General features: G+C 40.0%; 1 long non-coding RNA gene across 1 annotated transcript in view; it reads left to right on the plus strand.

The window, feature by feature from the left end:
• The window catches only part of LOC137151888 (uncharacterized), a 36,524-nt gene extending 24,544 nt beyond the window's left edge, over nt 1-11,980 (plus strand). Inside the window, exon 3 of the long non-coding RNA XR_010919395.1 lies at nt 10,688-11,980. This is a non-coding gene — a long non-coding RNA (uncharacterized lncRNA). The remainder of the gene's footprint in view (nt 1-10,687) is intronic.
• Nucleotides 11,981-22,844: the final 10,864 nt, after the last annotated feature.

Raw genomic sequence — 22,844 nt, forward strand, 5'->3', positions numbered from 1 at the left:
ACCTTCCATCTAATAGACGACTATAGGCCATTCATTCTCTCTCTCACACACACACATTCCTCACAAATGTACATTCCTCCTTGACCAAATGCTTGAGAGGGAAAATATATAAAATGATCAATATTTTCCAACAACACAGTAAGATGGATAGGAAAGATAAGAGGCACTGAGGTCAGGGCAGAAAAAAGACCATAGGTATAATGTAAACGTGATCATCTGAACCTACGCTGAGATAGTAGGAAGGATGGCATATCTAACTCAGTCATGTAATTTATACAGGAGGACATGTAGCAGCTGTGTGAGCAGAATAACATGGAAACAAAAATTACACTTATTTGAATCCAGTAATGGATATTATCCAAAAATACTCCTCACATCCCCAAAATATCAGCAACTGCATACTAAGAAATGAATCTTACATGCCTAGGAAAAGATCTCGCATCACAAATTTATGGTATGTCCATCCTCTTGTATTACATCTGCACGGTTCCCAGTTACCCCCTCCAAGTCTATAATTTTTAGCCAAAGGAATCCATTTCTTCATGGTGGTGACATGAAATATGCATACATTATTTAAAGTTGCATTATTAATGTGCAAACTCCAATGTGAGAACTTGGAGGCAGTGTCATCTGGACGTATAAAAGCAAGTTGGGAGTCAAAGAGCCTAAGTGCTAATCCTGCCTCTGAAATTCACTTGTGTGACCTCAGCTGAATCACTTCATCACCGTGCTTCAGTTTTCCTACCTGTGAAAAAAGGATAATAGTTAATTAAGTATCTCACAGGGCTGTTGTGAAGATTGATTAATGGTTATACTGCTTAGAAAGTGCTTTATATATATATAGATATATTCTAATTATGTGTATTATGAAGATTCACTCAGAATCTCGTTTTCAGGAAGGTAAAGGTCCTCTGATATTTTGTCAGAGAATATGTTGTTCACAGGGGTCAAATGGTAAAGCATAAATGCAGAACATGCAGTCTTGTATAGATACATAGGAATTGCCTAACTAGAACAGACTGATGTATCTAGTCCAGCACCATATCTCAGGCATTGGCCCTTGCAGGATGCTTCAAAAGAAAAGGATTACAAATCCCACATAACTCATTGAGTCAGGTGGGCAATATTTGACCATGGGGAGAATAGACATTCCTGACCCACCCAAGACTCATCTTATGCCAAGCAAGAGGATTATAACAAATATCCTAGGAAATGTAACAGCAAATGTGAATCTTCATAGCCATAGCCTACCATGTTCTATATTTTAGTACAGAACAATCTGGTTTCTGAGACTTCCCTAAGATTTTCAAAAGTGTCTAAATCCATGCAATGGGAAGTCAGTGTAACCTGTGCTCCTCAACAGAGTTGGGCAAAAAATGGATTTTTTGGTTGGTTGGCAATTCCAAAAAGTTGGGGAGGAAAAATCATTTTAGGTCAAATCGGTGACAAAAAACTTTGAAATTTTTGACAAACCAAAAAGTTTCAAGAAAATGAATTTTGGATCAAATAAAATTTTTCAATTCAACCATTTAAAAATTTTTTTTTTTATTTTTTAAATAAAATTGAAGAAAATTTGAAGTCATTTCAAACCAAAAAATTGAAATCTCCTCTTGTTTTGAAACGATGAAATGAAAAGTTTTGATTTATTTTCTTCAATTTTTGGCTTTTCTTTTCAAAACAATTTTGGTGAAACCAACACAAATTTGCAAATCATTTTGGTGTTGCGAAAGCTGCAATTTTTTTTAATTCATAAATATGTTTCAGCCAAAAAATTCCACCAAGGCCTTTGAAATATTTTAGGAACATTTGAAATTCTCCACTCCTTATGGTTTATTAATATGCTACTGTCCAGACAAGATATTGACCCACTGAGGATTACAACACTTAACAGGTTCATCACTCTCAGACAAGAAATATCCCACTCATTCCATTATTTTATTCACTTATCCTTATCACACTTCTCTGGCCATTGGCCAAGTACCCTTGTTATTTGGCATATTGAAGTTCTGTGCATCTTGGGTTCACCCAGAATACCCACCTGAAATGTCAGCATGGCAGAACACATGCATAGCTATATTGTGGAAATGCTTTAGATTTAGGCATAGTTCTTCATCTTTGCCTGGTCTTGGGGTAGAGGAATGTGACACTATGATACAGATAAATCTAGCTTGTTCAATAAGAGGATGTGAGGACCTGCTCTTGCACCAGTAATCTTAGAACACAGGGAATCCAAATGACATGTAACCTCAGTGCAGCAGTCCAAATACAGACCTCACCCAGAGGATTTGGGAGACAGCCTCATTTCTAATTATTGCAGAATAAAGAGATATCAGTATAATATAGGCACTGCACTGAAATCAGCAGCAGCTATGTTAGACACACACAATGCACGGCAGTGAGAGAAGGAAAGGGTACATTATATATGGATAATAGCATGTCTCAGGAAAGTCACATCCAAATTCAGTTAGTGAATTAACAATTTTAGCAGCTGTTCCCACTGGGTTTACTCTCCTGAAGGAGCGGATAAAAGGAAACTAGGAACACAAGAACCTATGTAATGGAGTCCTTAATATCAAACAGTGCACTGAACTATAACTGTAATATTGATTTCCACAATGTCTCCCACACACGAACAGCACTTCTGAACATTAAAATTGGCCACTGGAGGAATGCTACCTAAGATAATACAGCTGTTTGTAACCGGGTGACTGACACAATTGATTTCCATGTGAATCCCATGAAGCTGGGATATTGAAATCTCATATTTGTTCATTAAGGATAGAGCTATGTACAGGTGTTTGGATGGGATCCTGAGGTGTTCATAGATTCTAAGGCCAGAAGGGACCATTGTGATCATCTAATCTGATGTCCAGTATGCCACAGACCTAAAATAATTCAGAGAGAATATTTTTCAGAAAAAACATCCAATTTCAATTTGAAAATTGACAATGATGGAGAAACCACCATGACCCTTGGAAAATTGTTCCAATGGTTAATTACTCTCACTGTTAAACATTTACACCTTATTTCATTTTGTCTAGCTTCAACATCCAGCCCTTAGATCATATTATATCTTTCTCTGCTAGATTGAAGAGACCATTCTCAAATATTTGTTTCTCATCTAGGTACTGATAGACTGTGATCAAGTCACCCCTTAACTTTCTCTTTGTTAAACTAAATAAATTGAGCTTCTTGAGTCTATCACTATAAGGCCTGTTTTCTAATCCTTTAATCATTCTCATGGCTCCTTTCTGAACCCTCTCCAATTTATCAACATCCTTCTTGAATTGTGGTCACTAGAACTGGACACAGTATTCGAGCAATGGTCACACCAATGCCAAAATGACCTATCGACTCCTACTTGAAATTCCCCCATTTATGCATCCGAGGATCACATTAAATCTTTGACCACACTATCACACTGGGAGCTTGTGTTCAGCTGGTTATCCACCCTGACACTGATCCAGATTGCTCTGCATAAGTGACTTTGACCTTTCCATCTAATATCACCAAGAGGTTAGTCTTTTTTTTTTTTTTTTTTTTTTTAATTCCAATTAGAAGCAGTGAAATTCCCTTTTAAGCTGCAGTTTTTTAATGTGCTACACCTTTCCTATGGTCCTCTGATTACAGGAAAAATAAAAATTTGAAATTTGTTATTTCTATCATCTGTCACCAAACAGTCATCAGTATGACAATTTATCTATTTTTCTACCAGCTAGTCATGAATTCTCTAAATGTTGAGAAAGTAAGGTAATCTGAGGTCATCAGTTCTATTTGTTGAGAAATTTCCTGACGAAATCCCAAAGAGAAGCAAGTGCACTGCAGGCATTGATGCTGATAGCCACATTTAGCCAAAGGTTCCTCTGTAGCCATCTAGCAAGCTACGAACAGGCAATTAGTTCTGTACTAGGAGAGCCTCATTCTGGAAGTCTCAACTCTACATCTCACAGGTGTGAAGAAACCTCTTAAATATATAACAATTTACTTATTCACAGTGCATTCCTTGTTAACTTTATCCCTGATTCAGCAAGGGACCCACATAAACTTAAGCATGTGAGTAATCTAATGTCATAACACCGACACTTTCTTCTATCCCTGCCAATAGCCATGTCACAAAGGAAATCAAGCTAATTTGGGCATATACTGTATTGACTAAAACAAACACTCCAGGAGAAAGGAATGAGAGGAAAGAGATTATGATGACAAGCCTAGAAAAGACTCGTATATACCCTCATTCCATGTCCTTGTTTGCACATGTCAGAAACACAAAACCCCCTCTAAGGAGAGAACTAATTTTGTAACCGTTTCTCATAGAACGGCTTGCAAGCAGAGGTGCTACTGGATACAAATGCCTCCATTCCTTAAAAGCTCCTTAAGATAAGCCAGGGCAAAGCAATAAGTGGGAGCAGATGTTGTCCCACCTGTTTGAGCAAAGATCTTGGCAATGGAACAAGATCTAGGCTGCCACACATGGGAAAAGCATGAATATTGATCAGTAATCAAAATTTAACCCACATGACCTGGCCAAGTTAAACAGTGAAGTATGTTCATATGCCTGACACTCAACGGTGTGTCTTTCATGTACTGTGCAAATGCTTTGTTCAGCCTAAGCTCTTTTTTCCAGGGTCTATGTTACCTCCCATTTGCATTAGTGTAAAGGAGACCAGAATGTGACCCTGTCGCACGTGTGCTCTAGCAATTGGCTGCATTGCGAACATATTCCCATTTACTTTATACATATACAATATAAAACTTAACATTTAAATGAATTATGTGAAAATTATTTTGTCAGTTAAAATATTGTGCTACCACATCTTAGGAGGAAAAGCTAAGTTAATAATTGTCTTATTGTTTACGTGTCCTTCCCATCGATCTATATCCATCTGTCATCTTGTGTTATATTTTAGATTATAAGACCCTCCGGGCAAGGACTGTGTTTTGGTTCGGTGTTTGTACAGCACCTACCATAATAGAGTCCTGGTCCCTGACTAGCACTTCTAGGTGCAAGGGTAAAACAAATAATAATAACAACTATAGACCTTTTTCCTAAAGTACATTCTCTTATTTAAAAGTAATGACATTCAGAAAATATTGTGCTGCTTTTGCACCAGGATCTGGTAATAAACATGCATTTCCAGTCAATAAACCTGCAATCTGAGCCTCTTTCTTGCCTCTTTCATTTGGCTCTAACCAGGACTGAGAATCATGACAGGTCCTAAAGACAATCTCCGAAGGAAAAGTTGGCATTGGGGTCCTGTGATGTTTAGTTTCATTTAATAGCCAAACTTTTTCTGTCTGCTAATGGGTGGCCTAGAGAATAAACAGACTTAATCAATTAGCAAAATATCCCACCACCACCCCCAACCTATGGTTCATATTACACTTTATGACTGTGAAGCATTGCAACTGGAAGATCCCAGTGCAAAGGCAGCATTGCTGCCATGGTGAGCCAAAAGGGATCCTCCCCCCTGGCTGAGCCTATGGCAGCTGCACTGATCTTATCTCAGTGGGTAGTAACTAGCTGCATATCTTACAGCCAAATGGGCTGTATTTTTTTTTTTTTTTCTGTCCAGCAGCTTCTGGCTCACGGTAAAGAAATGGCTGATCTTTGCTGGCTTCATCATGCTGAGTAAGCCCTTGTCCTGCTCCTGCTTGTAGCTACAGCCGTGCGAGGGATAAACAACTCAATTTCACTCAGACAGGTTGACTTAATTAATTTCAAATTCCAGTTGTGGATGCGATTGATTCTCTTGATAACTCCCCATGGCTGAGGAACACACACCTTCCCAGGCCACAATTCACTGGCAGGCAGGAAACCTGAATTAAGTCAGGAAATCACGTTTCTGATGATGCTTTTAGCACTTAGGTTTGAGGGAGTCAGCATGGTCTGTTTTTTCAGCATCCCTTAGCAAATAGGAAGGAATAACTATGAAAAGACTGCTTGTACTGCTTTGTGCTGCACTACCGGCAGGCCCTTTACTGGGTGGTAAGAGGAGTTCAGGGTGCCACTGTGATGCTCCCCCCGGGGGACCCAGGCAGGGCCAGATTTAGGGACAGGCCACCCAGGCAACTACCTGTGGTGTCAGGCTTGGCGTAGTCTTTTTGTTAGCGACAAAAGGGAAAATAAAATGTTTCGGGTATTCCGCATGAGAATTCATTTTTCACTAATCTCCTACAATGTTCCGCACCTTTGTAGAATCTTATGGGCCAGATTAAGGAGCAGGCGACCCCGGTGTAATAGGTGTCACCTACTGTAACATTATTTAATACTGGTCCACCGAATGTTGGTGCACAGTTCAATTTCTTGATATTCGTACATTTCAGTTATTGTTCAAATTAAAAAGTTTCTATATGCTTAGAGGAAAAGAAATGTTTTGAATTTGCTTATATATGGCATGAAAAAACACAGATTTACAGATCCCAGTGTGCAAATGTATTGTCTTATATGACAGGGATAGATCATACATGCAAATTGTGCATCAAAGTTGTGACATGGACTACAGATGCAATAAAAAATAAGTTATTCAAAAGTATAATGAATGGAGGGGTGGGGCGCCAAAGACACTCCTTGCCTGGGGCACCATTTGGTCAAGGACCTGCCCTGTACCCACGGTTGTGAGGCACCTGTTAGTGTGAAGGAGTCTTTTCTGTGCCTGCTGTGGGTCAGCTCTCTGAAACCAACAGCTTCTGGCAGCAAAAGCACTGCCTTCCAATCAAATCTCCACAGGCGTCACTCTCTCTCTACAGGTACAGTCCGGCACACACCAACTCACAAGCCCTCTCTGAGCATTCCCTGTAGTCTCCAGCCCCCATCCACTGAATGCTCTCAGAAGCACCAGGCCTGCTGTTCCGAAAGGAACAGTAAGATTCAGCTCAGGGCCAGCACTTGACTTAACACCACAGCACTGAGATATAGTTATAGTGAAAACAAGAATAAGTTTATTATGGTAAATTCAAGCCATAGTGAGTAATTATACTGGAAGCAAATGGTTAAATATAAAACAAAATCCTAATATGCTTTCTGGAGACTAAACTTAACTAACAGGTTAACCTCCTGTTTAAAGAACTTTGTCACCCAAAATCATTGTCAGCATTTTCAGCCGAGGCTGACTGAGTCCCCTTTTACGTGAACGTAAGCTGCTGTCCATTTTACTTCCTAGGTGCAGCCTTCTAGAAATACCCCTGAAGTTCATTGTCTTTACTCAAAGATAGGATAACCCCCTCTGGTCTGTCTTTTCCTATGTGCGCCTTCCCTGTTCATTTCATCTCTCTTCATTAACAGTTGACTTTGTCTATCGAATGGCCATCCATTGTTAGCATGTAATGATTAAGTTACATCCTGACAGAGGGAGATACATTGCTTACCTCCCGTATGGAGGAAAACCTGTTTTTCACCTTTGCTGGTGACTACTACCTTGAGACAGACTCTAAGAACATATTTTCACTGTACATATATAACTTCTGACATAGCAGCTATTCATACATTTTACAATTATATTAACATCTAGCATGAAACTGGCTTTCATCTGAGACCTCACATGACATTCTTTGAACCAGAATGTACACACCAGAATCAGGGAATTCCTATAATCCTCTTGCCAGTTGGCATTAAGAGGCCTTTGGGTCACAGCCATGCCACTTTCCCCTCAACTCATCCCTCAAGCTATTCCACACGTCATGGCACTGGTGGAAGAAGTGAATCTGGTTCCTTGTTATCTCTTCCAATGCTGTGGTTATTCAACAATGCAATTTCCCCATTGTACACAAATGGGCTTTTCAGGACCCTCAGGGTCTGTTGAATCAAGGGGATGGTGGCATTTTGAATCCTAGAATTAAAGGTCCTCCCATGAAAATGCTCAGCTCCTAGCAGATATTGAAAGCTAGGGAGGTTTAGCCGAAGCACCTTAATTGATTTCACCTGCCAACGTAGTGTATGTGGGGAGAGGCCTTTCTGAGATAGGCCCAAATCATATATGGCTTTATGATGGCACATTTGTGGAGTGACAGTTCATCAGAATGTAGGAATGGGTGAATCCTTTGATTTTACATACACAGGGCTAGTACCAGCCAATCCCTGGCTTAGAAAAGATTTCAGGAATAGGGATTTTCTAATTCTATGGATAGTTCAAGGTTTCCATAATTTCTAACTACTAATTTCTAAGGAAGTTCTACATTAGGAAATGAAGAAATACCATGCTAATTCAGATAAAGGGACTGAATTTTCCACATTATTTCAGCATCTTTTCAGGAGGCTATCCAGAGAAGGGCAGAGCCTGATCACCTTATTCATGATAAATAGCACTTTTAGTCCAGGAGTCACAATAATACCTAGCTCTTAGTGCTTTTCATCTGTAGGTCTCAAAGCACTTTACATAACAGAAAAGTATCAGTCTCACAGGATACATCTCCGTAGCAATTAAACACCTGCCACTGGCCCGGGTCAGCTGAAACAAGGCAGGAGGGTCCCAGAGCCTGGGCTCCATCCTGAGGCCCAACATCTGCAGAGCAATCTTACAGCATGAGCCCCAGTCAGCTGACTCAGGCCAGCCTTGGCCGTGCTGCAGGTTCTTTTATTTCAGTGTAGTTGTACCCACAGTGACTTCAATGGGACTATTCTTTTGAGTAACAGCTTGCTATTGGGAGTAAGAGGTTCCAAAAATAATGGTGGGAAAAGTGACTAGTGGCAATTCTCTTGTTTGCCCAACTGTACTGTGGAGTGATTAAGAAACTTTCATTGCACTAAAGAGTCACCGTGCTTGCCTGCGGCCTGCAAGTGCTTTTTCAAGAATGTGTTGATACTATAGCTACTTCCTGTACAGCACTCCTTGCCCTTCTTTTCAGTAGTTCTATTTCCTAAATAACTGCCTTTTTTTTTTTGTTCCTTGCTCTTCACAAAGGGTTGACTGGTATGTCTTGTATAATCGCCGATCTATTTGGAAGTTAATGGCTCATAACTGAAGTCTGTTGTAGGATTGGGACCACAAGCAGTAAGCTAGACTGTCTTAAAATGACTCAGTGTGTTTTGAAGATGCCAAAGATTACTACTTCCAAAGTAAGATACTGCTCAATATCAAGAAGCATATCAGATTCTTAGTCTTTTAATACATATTCTGGGCCTATTAGTATCTATAAACACACTGCAAAATAAAATTAAAAATTACTAATCTGTGAAATAAGACTCTAAAAACCTCCCAAATCAGCCCACAAATAAACCTGAGTAGCTAGATAGGCACTGAAGTGGGTCTCAAGGTTCACCAAACTCTGGCCATGATTCAAAGCATCCCTATTCAAGACAGCACTTAAGCACATGTTTAAATTACATCTAGATCATGAGTAAATGTGTAAGTGCTATCCTGACCAGAGATGGACTTAATCATGTGTGTAAGTGCTTCCCTGCATTAAAGCCAATGAGAAATAAATTCCTGAGTCCAATGAGCATTTCAAAGCACCCCCATTTCAAAGCACCTCATCTGATTACAATTGCCAGGTAGTATGTTGGGGGAGGTAGTTTTTAAAACGTTGCCATCATTTCTTCCTGACTGATGTTTATGAGCTCAGTTCTTTCGGGAGGGTCAATGCTTCCACCTAGAGGTAGTTTTCCATAAGCGTGTGTAATTTATGTTATGTTCTTTATGTTGACATTTTTGTAGTCTTTCTGCAAAAAAAATGAGTAGACTGGATATTGAGGAAGAGCCAGAGCCTGTTGAAGCCAATTGTTCTCAGTTGGCAGGGGTCTGTCAAAATCTTTCCTTCAGGTTTTAAGTGTTTCGGTTTCTCACCACCGATGGGTCCACTGCAGGTTTGGGGTTTAAACTAATGTGAAAACACAAAGCAAAACTCAGCCAAAACCACAACATTTCACCTGGTTACACTGTGAAACATGGACGGAGTTCTAAAGGTCAGGTGATTTTTCTTTTTTTCTTTTTCACCTTTTAAAACATCAGGAATATCAAATCATGTCTTCCCTGTTTTTTTCTAGGGGACTAGAGAACCAAAGAGAGAGATTATTAACCTCTGATGGCATAATCATGAGCGGTCAAGTCTGAAGTTTCTGCTCATACAGGATGAAATTCACCCCTGCACAGAGAGGAACTAGCACAAGCCATTTGCACAACTTAAGCCCTACTTAAATCCTCAAAATATAGTTTAAGTGATGCACAGGGCCTTCCATACAGAGCTTCATTTTAACCCTATATAGCATTTGATTTCTGTCCATTCCCATCTTGCCTCCATAAATCTGTTATGTTCTCCTTAATTCAGAACTCGGGAGTTAGCTTAATATTTCTGCAATCAGTTGGTCTGATTCAGTTCTAATTTACTCTACTTTTACATTACTCCTGGTTTTACTTTGGTTTAACTGAAAGAAGTCAAGGCCCTAACTCCAAATTCTGCTAATTTTATAAAACATAAAAGGTATTTCATAACTGAAATGTAAGGAGGTGAGGCAAAGAGAGCATTTGTTTATTTATATTAAACTAATCAGTGTTTTCAGCCTAAAAATTCCTTAGAATTATATATGATAAAATTCAACTTTAGACTCATTTTGACTTTCTTAATTATGAAAACACACAACAATTGTATTATTTTAAGGACACCAGGAGAGTTAAGATTTTTATTTCTTTTTAAGAGAAGCCATCAAAAGCAAGGAAATTGACACCAATAGCAAAATTTCCATTTATTTCAATAGGATCAAGATTTCATCCTAAAACTTCAGCACTTAGAAACTGTGAAGTACTGCGCACAGTGCCCTACTATGGAAACTACTTGGTATTTCACTGTTGAATTTGAACTGGAAATTTCTGAAAAGTCTGGACTGTAAGTTTCCTACTTTGTCTGGGTTTTTTTTTTTAACTGTAGTTCTTTTTATATGAATGTATCCAAAGGAACAAGCTGGAATCCTAAATCCATGTCTAAGTATCTAAATCTGTAGCATGATTTTTCAGAAATGCTGAGCACCCACTAGCTGCCACTGTGCTTAATGGACAACAGAGCTGCAGACTGAAGAGCTAAATACTGATAGACATTATTGGTGTCTGGAGCATAACGAAGCACTTGGGCCCTCACAGACCAGAATTTTAAAATGCAGAGTTTTTTAAAAGAACAACCACCTCCCCTCTGCACAGTGCTTTCAGCACACTGCTGTGGTGTTGCACTGTTAGCACATTGCTAATACACGAGCTGCCTTACAGCCATATAAAAATTTACTTAAGAGCTGCAAATTAAAGCACTGATTAGAAGCCTGCCACCTTGCACTTTGCCCTACTGAAGAGCACCAAATCCTTGCTCTGCTGAACCACAAGAGGGGGAACAAGTTCCACAGATAAGGCCCCTTTTACTGAAAACACCCCTCTGCCTGTTTTAATGAGTTGTCTCTCAGGATCTGACAGAAGTACCTCGGTTAATGTTAATTTATGTTGGAGCAGATGGCTGGAAATCAGAAGACCTGGATTCTATCCCTGGTTCTAACACAGGCTTCCTAACACAGGCCATGGATAAGTAATTTAACCTTTCAGTGCCTCCATTTCCCATCTATAAAATAGAAATAATACACCCCTACCTGATGGGAAGCTTGTAAGAATTAATCAATGCTTGGGATGTGCTTTGAGATCCTCTGATGGAAGGTCATAGTGTCATGACATCAGCGTCATGGTTGCTCACCATCCACACTACCTATTTTCTATACCACACAAATCACTTGACAAGTTCAGGCGGTGACACTTGTGTCCACATGTGTCAAACATCTCTTAAACCTGCTCCACCTGATAGCCATTTAAAAGGTTTTTTTCAAGTGCAAGTCCGCCCTGTATTGGAGAGTGGCAGCAGAGACTACAAGAAATGATGTTGTAATGAGCAAAGCCGGTCAGAAAACTTTGAGTAAAACAAACTTCCAATAACAGAACTAAAATTTCACTAACAGTTTTGTAAAGAATTTTTTTCCTTTTCATACTTATTAGAGCTAGTACAAAGGCAGCTATATAAAGGCAACTTTAATGGCTAACTATAACAGCCTACTACTTGCTCACATCTGTAGGAGTTATTCTTCTAGCTCCAAAGTGGTAAGGGTTTGAGTTTTGGTGCATAAAGTCCAGGGCACAACACCTGCTGCAGGGTATTTGTGTTTAAATTATACATATGTAGCCCGGTTGCCTGGAGAAATTCATCTCAATAGTTTGACAATTCCATGGTGGCATGCTCTCGCACATTATGGATGACGGTGAGTCATCTGAACCATTCCTACTCACCAATGGAGTCAAGCAGGGCAGTGTGTTGGCCCCAACCAGGCCTGCCGACAGGGGAGGGCAAGTGGGACAACTGCCCAGAGGCCCAGCGATTTAAAAGAGCCCTGCTCTCCGTTCCTCCCCTCCCCGAGCTTATTTATTATCATAGAATCATAGAATCTTAGAGTTGGAAGGGACCTCAGAGGTCATCTAGTCCAACCCCCTGCTCAAAGCAGAACTAAGGTCAGCTATATCATCCCAGCCAGGGCTTTGTCAAGCCTCAGCTTAAAAACTTCTCAAGATGGAGATTCCACCACCTCCCTAGGTAACCCATTCCAATGCTTCACCACCCTCCTAGTGAAAAACTTTTTCCTAATGTCCAACCTAGACCTCCCCAACTGCAACTTGAGACCGTTGCTCCTTGTTCTGTCATCTGCCACCACCGAGAACAACCTAGCCCCATCCTCCCTGGAACCCCCTTTCAGGTAGTTAAAGGCTGCTATCAAATCCCCCCTCATTCTTCTCTTTTGCAAACTAAACAAGCCCAGTTTCCTCAGCCTCTCTTCATAAGTCCTGTGCTCCAGCCCCCTAATCATTTTTGTTGCCCTCCGCTGGACTCTCTCCAACTTGTCTACATCCTTTTTGTAGTGGGGGGCCCAAAACTGGACACAATACTCTAAATGCGGCCTTACCAATGCCGAATAGAGGGGAATAATCACTTCCCGTGATCTGCTGGCAATGCTCCTCCTAATGCAGCCCAATATGCTATTAGCCTTCTTGACAACTAGGGCACACTTGACTTACATCCAGCTTTTTATCCACTGTTATCCCCAGGTCCTTTTCTGCAGAACTGCTGCCTAGCTCGTCGGTCCCCAGTCTATAGCTGTGCATGGGATTCTTCCTTTCTAAGTGCAGGACTCTGCACTTGTCCTTGTTGAACCTCATTAGATTTCTTTTGGCCCAATCCTCCAGTTTGTTTAGGCCCTTCTGTATCCTATCCCTACCTTCCAGGGTATCTACCACTCCCCGCAGCTTAGTGTCATCCACAAACTTGCTGAGGGTGCAATATACCCCATCTTCCAGATCATTAATGAAGATGTTGAACAAAACCGGCCCCAGGACCGACCCCTGGGGCTCTCCACTTGTGACCAGTTGCCAGCTAGACACAGAGCCATTGATTACTACTCGTTGAGCCCTATACTCTAGCCAGTTCTCTATACATTTTATAGTCCATTCATCCAACCCATACTTCTTTAACTTGCTAATAAGAATACTGTGAGAGACCGTATCAAAAGTTTTGCTAAAGTCAAGGTATATCACGTCCACCGCCTTCCCTAAATCCCTATTTATTATGCACCATGCAGTTTTGCTGGCGGCTCAGGAGGTGGTATCTGCTACTCAGCTTCACAGGTTCATCAGTAATCTGCCTGGGGCATCCAAGGGACCCGGGAAGCCAAGTAGGAGATACTGCTGCCTCAGCCGCCTGGGAACCTGCATGGCACATACTAAATAAGTAAAAACTTGTGGCAGAAGCCCACCCGGACTTCAGCCATTCCTTTTCTAGGGGGGCCATTGACTGTTCCGCCCTTGGGCCCGGAATTGCTGTCAGTGGGCCTGGCCCCAGCCCTCTTCAATGTGATGTTTTCTGCCATGCTTACGATGCCTTTCGTGACTGTGACATGGGATTGGCATCAGATATCAGACTGATGGCAAGCTTTTCAATATGAGGAGGCTACAGGCAAAGACAAAGGTACAAGAAGTGACTGTTCGTGATCTTCTGTTTGCTGATGACTGTTCCCTGAATGCCAGATCTGAGTCTGACATGCAGCAGAGTGTGCACTATTTCTCTTCAGCTTGTGACAATTTTGGTCTCCCAATCAACATCAAGAAGACAGAAGTGATGTACCAGCCTGCACCAGGGAAGTCTTATGTAGCACCTACTATCCCAATGAATGGCCAAAGCCTCTAGGCAGTGGACAAGTTCACCTACTGTAACAGTGCACGGTCACGTGCCGTTCACATTGATGATGAAACCAATGCCAGAATGGCCAAAGGAAGCGTGGCCTTTGGCAGACTATGTGCAAATGTGAGGGAGCGCAGAGGCATTAGTCAACAAATAAAACTGAGAGTCTACAAAGCCATCATGTTACCAACTTTGATATAGGCATGCAAAACCCGGACAGTGTATAGATGCCATGTTATGAAGCTGACTCAGGTGTCTGAGGCAACTGATGAGGCTAAAATGGCAAGACAAGGTTCCAGATGCTGAGGTTCTCATATAATCCCAGCCTCCACGCTCTGTTGATGAAATCACAGATGAGATGTGGGCCACATCACCAGAATGTCAGATGAGCGACCGCCGAAGAAGATCTTTTATGGTGAGCTAAAGAAGGAAAAGTGTTCACAGGGAGGCCAGACGAAATGTTTCAAAGACACCCTGATGTTCTCCTTGAGGTGTTTCAACATTGACCCACAGTTCTGGGAAGATCTCACTCAGGATCGTTCTATCTGGTGAAGCCTCATCCATACTGGAGCCTCAGTCTATGAGCAGAGCTGAGGCAGAGCAGAAGCACCAGCAGCATAAAGCTCATAACAGCAGTATCTCCGCAGTTAATCAAGTAACCCATAGCAGCATCTTTTGTTCAATGTGCCACAGACAGTTCAAAGCTCAAATTGTCCTGATCAGCCACTCATGTGTTCACACAAACCAAACCAATCAGTGATGTCACGGTCATCTTCGAACTCGAAGGACGAACAACAACAACGTGTAGCTTCAGTTGGTTATAGTTTAGCTAAAGGACAAAAGGCCCTGTCTGTACTAGAAAGTTGTACCACTTTAACTATGCAGTTAAAGCAGTATAATCCTCTTTAGTGTGGATGCAGTTATCAGTATAAAGGTGCATATCCGTACAGCTACTCCCTTATGCTAATAGGAATAAGCTGTACTGATACAACTTCATCCACCATAGGAGTTGCACTGGTATAACTGTGTCAGTAGAAAATCACACCCCTAACCAAAACTGTTATACTGGTATGAAAATTGTGTGTAGACCAAATTCTAGTGAAGCTGGATGTGAGAAATGTTTTCAGATTTCCACACTCTTCATGATTTTGACTATGCTAAACCAAGCAATCTCTTTATACGGTAGACAAAATAAGAAGCAAGTTCACTTCCGCCACAGACTAATCTGTTCTCATTGACCTCGGTGATGCAGGATGAAGCCTGATGTGTTAACTCCATGCACAATCGTAATATTATTTTTTGGAGATGCAATTGATTCGTGACTTCTATTAGCATTAGACAATGCACAAAAGTTTGTGATACCAAATCCGCGGATTAACTAGCTAAGACAAAGAAAGACTGACTAAGACTGATGCTCTGCTTGAAGACAGAGAAGAGCACAGTCACAGACTGAAACAAGCCTTTTAGAGACCAAGGGGAATTTAAAGCTCAATAGAGAGAAAAGCAAGATCACTATCAAGGAAATTAAGTATTTATGTTGCACAGTGAACCTACAAGGCCTATAGTCAGACAACTGAAAGGCCAAACAGTGCAGAGATGGATCTACCTCTGAGAATTAGATATTTATAGGTATGATCATAATACCCGAGGGACTTTTATCTTTAGACTTAGCAGAATTGTATGTGTTTTTTATTAATAATTTCAACGGATATCTAAGTTTATTTTTAAGCTTTTTAAAATTTTTATCAGTTTACATTTTCACAGTTGCAGGAAGTTATGGGGGGGGGGTCAGACAATAATTATTTAATGACAGGCACTAAGATTCAAAAAGTTAAAGCTTTATAACCATTAAAACACAAATTGTCAACATCATATGTCAAAATACATAAAGTAAATAGCCTTAAATCAAATGCTAACAAGTTTTCAAGCAGAATTTTTCTTATTTTGTCTATCTGTAAATATTGATTATTATCAATGGAAATATTTTTTTGTCAGTTTGTGTGAGTACAGTGAAATCAATGTTTGTCGATATTTGCCACTAAAAATCTAATCCTTCCAAGCCTATTCGTACTCAAGCTATCTAACTGGACAACCCCACCCAGATAGAAGCTGTAAACTGCACAACATGGGGGGAAAAGCTGTAACTATGATTTTTGGTAATACTATGTTATGTACTCTAGCAAGTTAGCAAGGTAAATGTTGATAAACATTGAATTCACTGTACACACACACAAACTGACAAATATATTTTAATCGATAATCAAAATATACAGATAAGCAAAAAAAGAAAAATGCTGCTTGAGAACTTATTAGAGTTTGGCGTAAGGATATTTACTTCATATATTTTTACATATGATGTTAACAGTTCATGTTTTAAGGGTTATACCGTCACTTCATGATTCTCTGCTTCCCCATTGTCTGACACCTCCCCCCCCCCCCAATTTCCTGCAACTGTGAAAATTTAAATCAATTAAAATAGAAAAAATGCTTAAAAATAAATATATTATCCATAAAAATTATTTTAAAAACAGAATTCTGCCAAGCCTAATTATTGTTTATCCTTCTAGCATTAAGTGAAATAATGTCAATAAAACAAGAAAAACCACTTGGGAATTCAAAAATAAATAGCTGCTTTATGAGGACAAACATTTGAAGTCTTGTGATTTAACAGAGCACATTCTTTTAACCTCTTCAGGAAAAGCTCAACATTATTTATTTTATAAACACTCATTTTCTACAGATACCTTGAACAATCAAAATCTTCAAGAATTGTAGGACGAGGAATAGATATTTATCATAATTACTAGAAAAAATATAATTCTTTTAACAGTCGTAGGTAATCTGTTTTTCTAAGTGACAGTTGTGATGAACTCTGGATTGTAAAATAAATTGGGATATTACATCTTTTATTGGTTTATCCCAGCAGGTCCATAGTATCTATATCACGATCTTTGATCCAATGACTAATTGTGTTTGTAGTTTGCTGATTTTAAATGGGCAGAAGTCATCAAATCATTACTTTCTTATCTGTACGAAGGTATTCTCTCAATATAGGCCTCTAAGCCAAAGAATGCAATTATTTACAAGAACTATCAAATATTACAGAAAAATTCATCCTCAAAAGTTTTTAATCGAATTCCTCAACAATAAAATTCACTCTCAATAATTCAGGATTCCCATGGAAAAAACTACAGATGGAAGACCGTGGACTCAGGAAATTCAATAAGGTGAATTATTTTGGAGTCTCCAAGTAATTGTCGTGTACCCACTGGTGTATGCTTTTGTTGACAAATGTCTACAGTTCCTTCCCCACTAACATATGGAGGTGGGTTCATTACACTTACCTGACGTGGGAGGTGTCATCTGACAATGGTAAAGCATAACTAGGAGTGACTTTAGTAGCATAAAGAAAACAGTTGGTGCCCAAAGCTTTTCTCTTTCTCTCTCTGCTGTGCTATCTAGAGCCTTAGCCGGATTCCTCTTTCTTGACATCCTGTTACAGATTTAAAGAAACAGTACACACATTCTCACATTAGGAGGTAGACTGTAGTGCCTCCTTTTTTTTACATATCCATGAGAGCCTGCACATAGGACTGGGTCTTTCAATGTTGGACTCTTTAGTATTACAGCACCTTCAGGAGCTAAGTCCTGCTATAATTCCAGAGTTGGTCATTGAAGGACCCAATAAGAGTTAATTTTGCCTGAAGTGGCATTAATACACAAACACTTTTCGATCAGAAATCTTTGAATGATGCTATGGAGACCATCTGGTCCCCATTCCTGGCATACCTCAGAATCTTCAGCAGAGGAACTCTGTAAAATTGGGGAAAGCCAGGATGATCTTGTGGAGTTGCCATTTTTCTCACTCCCTCCTTGGGCAGGTCCAATGGGTCTGATTCCCCTCTTCTCATATAGATGGGGAAATTTAGCCTGTAGATTAGGCAACTTTAGCAGCTCAAGCCAAAACTGTAGGAGTTAATGTTTGAGAAAGTTAACCAAATGGACTAGCTCACTGTCAATAAAAGTAAATGATCTAAAACATTGTCTAAATCATGAAGAGAAGAATACTCCGAGCAAATGAGTTTCAATAAAAAACTGGTCTGGAAATATGAAATTCCCTGAGTGATTTTGTAGAAGAGAACACATAGTAAAGCAAAGCCATAAGTCTAAATAGTACCAGAAGTTGTCTGAATTAATTCTTTTCCAATAGAAAATCTATCAATGGTGCTTATTTCTTGGAAAAGAATGAGTTGAGTCTCTTTCAAAGAATTTAAACTTTGTATCCTATGTTATGAGATTTGTGTAGATTATTTGAGGCATTTAAAATGTAATGCTTATATTCTTAGAATTTAAAACCCTGCAGAGGTCACCAAATATGAGATGGGAATCTCCCAATAAAGATCAAATTCAGTGGTAAACTAAATGGTGGTGTAAATTGCATGTCAACAATCTGAATCCAATCTTTCACTACAATGGTGTAAATCAGGATTAACTCCACTGGACTCAGTGGCGTTACAGTGCTGTAAATGAAAGTAGAATCGGGGACCAGATGAAACCTGACCACAGAATGAATGCAAATGATAAAATAGCAACTTCCACTGATTTAGTAACAAATTCTGCTTTTACACCAATGTAAATCTGGGGTAACTCCACTGAATTTAAAGGGAGTTATTCCAAATGTACACTGGGGAGCAATTAGTGGCTATACAAGATCACCCATTTGGTATTATAAAAGGACCAAATTTGGTGCTGGAATAAATCCCACCAAAACCACTTATGCCAGGGCTGAATTTTCCCCCGAGCAATGAGGGTGCTATGGACATACATTAAATTAGGGAGAAGCCTGTTCTACCATACTCATTGTTACCTCCCACACTTCTGTCTCCTTGATGTAGGTTACGTTCTGTTTGTGTGACTCCAACATGGGGCAAGTTGCAATATTTAGCTACTTATATCTGTTTTATGACCGGCTTGTACATGAAGTGTAACTTTGCTTCTTACATCATTCAATAATCTGGCCAGACATTTCCAGGCAAGTTGCTCCCGCTTTAATCCAGGCTGCATTTGATTGAATGTGCCCTTTTGTACAATTTTTTATATTTCCTCTAGCATGTCTGAAATTTCCAACATCAGAATGGCAAACCGACATTTGGATGGCTTTGGAATATCAAGGAAAACTTGTTAGTTTTGTTTGTAATAACATTTATTGCTTGGTGAGGGTAGAGTAATGCCATTTGTGACAAAGTCAGACCGGACAGCCACCAGAGAGTGGTGGAGGCAGATATATCAGCCCTAAATTGGTAAAGGCCCTTTTCCCCATGAGCTGAAAAGAGGTTACCTCAGGTCAACTAGGGACACCTGAGTCCAATTAAGGGCTGCCTGTGACCTTTCAAAACACCTTTTTCTAGTGAGAGGGAGTGAGGAGAGGGGATATAAGTTGTAGCAGAGCTAATGTCAGCAGGAAGAAAAGGCGTCTCCTGGGTGGAAAGCTGCTGTCCTCCCTAGAGAGAAAGCAACCACACTAATGGGACTGTGTGCGGAAGGACTGGCACCGAGAGGTCAGCATAACGAGGCAACATCCCAGAGAGGGGGCAGGAAAGGTAGTCCCTTTTTTGTTTTATGAACTTCTTTCTCTGTGTTTGGCTGAAAAGTACTCCTTGGACCTACCCTGAGGCCCACCTTGTAAATATTGAAGAATAAAACCCCAAGTGATGAATAAAAACTCTCCAGAGTGGGACTGATTTACTCCACCACCGGAGGGGGAAATGCTGAGCCCAACGAGGTGAAGGAGGTGCTTTGCCACACATTAAAGTTTGTCTCACAGCTGCTCCAGCATCCCCCCGCCAAATTGTGTAGCTCTGAAAGAGAGAGTTTTGTGGAGGGGATCAGTTATCCACAGAGGGCTTTTCCTTCCTTATTTCCTACCTGTGGCAATATTGCCCAGGAATAAAAAGTCACCAGAAATGGAACAGCTGCAGTGACTCTTCCGATCCCACCTGAAAACTGATGTAAGCATAGAGCTGTTGGCTCCAGTGTATTTGCTGCCAGTATGGTACATAGGTCATTTGTTTGTTTTACAAGCCAAATCATTATTTAGATTTATAAATATTATCCTCTTGAAAGCAAGAGAGGGGAGCAAAGTTATATGGTCCTGTGGTCGTCCATCTCTTGCATTCTGCATGCCTCATTATAAGAGAGATCTTCATGGAGCTACCTCATCTCAGCACCCCAGTCTCTCAGTAACTGGTCCTCAACATGTTTCGTTCTGCAGGTCCTCAGGGAGCACAATATGAACCAGCAGTGATCCATGGGCTACTGTTTGAGGATCACTTTTGGAGCTCATTTGCTATCCAAAAACTCACATTTCCTGGGACTTGACCTTTTGAATATTTTTGTTTGTTTGTTTGGATCTCCAGGAGAAAAGATGATGTAATTCCTCTTATGCACATCTGATGCTCAGTGGACAGCAGGCATTGCATGGTTCAACAACAGAACACTAGAAGATCTAGATTGTGTTGATGATGTAGCTCTTCTAAATGGCAGCTCATGTAAGAAGTGAGCAAAGACCGACTGTCCAGCATCAAAAATAAACCAAAACAGGTTTAATAATCAGTTATGAAAAGACAAATCTTAGGGGAACCCCATCAGTTCCTAACTCTGACATTACATTAGAAGGCAAAGGAATACAAGAGGCGGGTCAAGTCACATTCCTTGGCAGTAACATCATAGCCAGTGGGGCTAACCAGAAAGAAGTAATGTCACACATTGGCAAAGCAGCAGCTACATTCACCAGCTTAAACAAAGACCTGGTCATTGAAAAACTACAGCTTAAAGACCAAACTACAAATGTTCAACTAAGATGTTTATTTCCACCTTGACATCTGGGTGTGAAAGCTGGTAATCCACCAAAGATACAAACAGACCTCTAAATGCCTTCGAAAGCAAATGCCTCTGAAAAATACTAAGAATTAAATTAAACAAATTTCTAACAAATGCGGAGATTCATAAGAGAGTTCAACAACTTTTTATTTTCAAAGGTATCTAGAAAAGAAGGTGGAACTCTCTGGGACAAATGTTAAAAATGAAGCCAGAGCATCTGTCATGGCAGGGGTGCTAGTGGGCAGCTGGAGAAGCATGTAGAAAGGTGGACCATAAGAATCCTTTAACCAAATAGTACTTAGAGAGAGAACAATTTGGGGAATTAAAAACAAAGAGGACATACAAAGAGCAGTCCAAGATAGACAGAATGACAGAGTCTTGTTTATGCCTTAAGCAACATTCGAAGGTGCAGGAAGGATTCAAATTCAGCCTATGAAACAATAGTAGTGACATAGCAGGATGGCAGTTGCAATGATTCTGAGCTCCCTTTATGTTTTACTTTTGCCATCTCCCCCACAAGTCTCTTTACAAACCATATAGTGCAAGGGCTTGGGTCCTACTTCTGTTGTAGTCAGTGGAAAAACTTCTGTGAGTTCAGTGGGAATAAGATCATTCCCTTGGTGCTCTTCAATCCATTTCTCCTCCTACGTAACTTCTCTAATTTCCTAGGCATTAGGCCGGAATATTTTCTGCCTCCCACTACACTTCAGCAAACTTACTCTCAATTTGCACACAAGCGAGAGGAGAATCAGGAATAGCGCTGTGTGGAAACCGGCCTTTGTCTTCTGCAAACAAAACTGAGAATTTGAAAACTGTTTTCATTCCAAATCAGAACAAAACCAAGCCATTTCAAAATTCTCTGCAAAACAGAATTGTCAGAAAATGTTTGTTCTGGGCCTGCTGGAGCGTTCTGTTTTGACAAAAATCAAAACATTTCATTCCAGCTTCAACATTCTAAAATAAATAAATAAGAATTACACTAAATTTATGAAAAAAATGTAAACCATCTTTCTAAACAAAAATTTTAAAAAATTCTTTTTTCTATTTGTTTTAAAAAAATTTCATCAACATTGGCATGTTCCCATGGAAAGTTTCACTTTGAAACAGCATTTTCTAACAATCATTTCATTAGGAAAGTTTCAGCCAGCTCCAATCAGGAATATATTTTTTAATTTGTGAAATTATCTCAGGGTGGATGAAATTTGGGTGTGCTGAGAACCAGTGAATGGCTAAATCTTATTTAATCCCTCAAAATAGGGTTTAAATGCGACTACGTGATGCATAGGACTGTGCATATGGGTGAATTTCTCCTTTACGAATTAACTCAATCTATGGTATAATATTCTACTGCTGTTACACCAGACAATGCTATGAACTCTGTAGGTAGAGATAGGATAAAGTTTCTGTTATGACCCCCAGAACTTTTTGCAGTCGTACATAACCATTTCAAACAAATTCCCATGGGGCTGCAAATATCCGAGTTTTATAAAAACTGGTTCAGCCATTCTTAACTTTTTTTTTTTTTTTTTTTTTTTAGTATGTTTTGATAATGTGGGGAAAAAACACACTTGAATGCAGGACCCTGGGTGCCATTATGCTGTGCCATTCAGCCATCTGTGGGTGGTGGGTGTTTTTTTGTTTTTGCTTGGATGCCAGAAATGTTTTCTCCACTGGCCAGCAAAATGCCTCCGACCATTCCTGCTGCTGTCTGACTTAAAGTGTCACCCTCAGCTCAAAACCATCTGAAGCTAATACTCACTAAAAAAAACAAAAAACCAACTATT

This window comes from Emydura macquarii, unplaced genomic scaffold (genome assembly GCF_026122565.2).
Source record: "Emydura macquarii macquarii isolate MOO-44397 ecotype Brisbane River unplaced genomic scaffold, CSIRO-AGI_Emac_v2 contig_1119, whole genome shotgun sequence".
Classification (NCBI taxonomy): domain Eukaryota; kingdom Metazoa; phylum Chordata; order Testudines; family Chelidae; genus Emydura; species Emydura macquarii.